Genomic DNA, 1,823 nt, shown 5'->3' with positions numbered 1-1,823 from the left:
AGAACAAATCATTCTATTCATTAAGAGAATGCAACTATATATCTATCCCAACCACTTTGAATACACAGATACAAAATGGACATTCATAGTTATATCCCAATTTTTTTAAGTTCTGAAAAATATGGAACGCATCACGAATTTGCGTGTCATCCTTGCTCAGGGGCCATGCTAATCTTCTCTGTATCGTTCCAATTTTAGTATATGTGCTGCCGAAGCGAGCACTGCAGATGCTTTTTCGATGTCCCACTTTCCCAGTTTTGTTTTTGTTGACTGTGCTTTTGAGGTTAAATCTCCAAAATTATTGTCTAGACTAATGTGGGATAAGTTTTCCTGTTTGTGCCTAATAATTTTATGGTTTCTAGTCTTATGTTTAGGTCTTTAATCTATTTAAAGTTGATTTTTCTGTGTGATCTATGATAAGGCCTTGTTCTGAAGTACATTCGTCCTGTATCTAATTTGGTGGCAATTTTTTTTTTTAGTCATGAAAGGAATTTGTATTTTGTCAAATGCTTTGTTTGCATCTAATTAGATAATTGTATGATTTTTAACTTTTATTCTGGTAGTGTGAAATGTTATACTTCTTGATTTGTGAGATGAACTATCCTAGGAATAAATCCCACTTGATTATAATTAATAATCATTTTATTTTTTTGTGATACTGAAGCTTAAATCCAGGCAGGTGCTCTATACAAGTGTTCTACCACTGAGGTACATCCCTAACCCTTTTATATTTTGAGGCATATTCTCACTAACTTGTATAAATTGACCTCAAACATGTGATCTATCTGCCTCAGATTTCTATGTAGCTTGGATTACAGTATGTGACACCATTCCTAGTTAGGAATGATCATTTTAAGGTAGAGTTAAGTTAAAATTGGTTGTACTTGTAAAAGGATTTCTGTATCCATGTTCATCAAAGATAGTGTCCTGTAATTTTCTTCTTTTGTAAACATCCTTGTCTGTCTTTGGTACTGGGTAATCCTGCCCTTTACGAGGAGGTTGGAAGTACTTTTTCCTCTTCAAATTTTTGAGTCTGAGAAGTATTGGTATTCTTGAAATGTTTGACAGTCTTCAGTAATGAAACCTTAAGGTCTTGGGCTTGTTTTTAATGAAATCTTATTACTGATTCAGTGAGATGTTTTATCAAAAGAGTTATAATTTGAAACAACTCTTTGTTGTTGATCATTACATAACTACTCTCCTGGCCTGGACTTCAATCTTGTGTAGTAATACTCTTAAAATGGGTAAACTCGGGCCAGGGAGATGTTGCAGTGGAATAAGCGCCTCCCAGCGCAAGGGCCTGAGTTCAATCCCTGGTTCCACAAAAAAAAAAAAAAAAAAAAAAAGAGGTGATCATGGTGGTAAATTCTTCTTCTCTTAAGACTTCCAGATTGTTATAGTGAGGACTATAGACTCTTTTGCATATAAAATATGCTCAGGGCACCGTGATGCAGTGAGTTGTACTTGTATTAGTGAAAAAAATTCTTTATTAAGTACTTGTAGTCTTAGCTGTAGTTAGCAGAACATTTTTGCTCTTTGCCTACATATTTCTGTGCTGTATGAGTAAGACACTTAAAACGTATTTCTGGTAGTCATTTTTAAAAGGAATATTAGGTGAGACAACCCAGGCCGCGGGATCCTGAACAGACCCGGAGCGCAGGCCCGGCGGGTGAGTGAGGCGACAGAGGCTGCGGGATCCTGCACAGAGCCAGAGCGCAGGCCCGGTGAGTGAGTGAGACGACCCAGGCCGCGGGATCCTGAACAGACCCAGAGTGCAGGCCCGGCGGGTGAGTGAGACGACCCAGGCCGCGGGATCCTGAACA

The 1,823-nt window shown here is 38.1% G+C and overlaps 1 protein-coding gene and 1 non-coding gene across 6 annotated transcripts in view; one reads left to right on the top strand and one right to left on the bottom strand.

Moving 5' to 3' along the window:
- Positions 1-1,823, top strand: part of Anks1b (ankyrin repeat and sterile alpha motif domain containing 1B) — a 1,319,834-nt gene that overhangs the window by 149,526 nt on the left and 1,168,485 nt on the right. The window lies entirely within an intron of this gene.
- On the bottom strand, positions 116-222 carry LOC111817408. The gene has a single exon (XR_002821612.1). It is a non-coding gene; the product is annotated as a U6 spliceosomal RNA (small nuclear RNA).

Source organism: Octodon degus, unplaced genomic scaffold (assembly GCF_000260255.1).
Source record: "Octodon degus isolate 3935 unplaced genomic scaffold, OctDeg1.0 scaffold00004, whole genome shotgun sequence".
Lineage (NCBI taxonomy): Eukaryota > Metazoa > Chordata > Mammalia > Rodentia > Octodontidae > Octodon > Octodon degus.
This window is presented reverse-complemented; position numbering and strand designations above follow the sequence as displayed.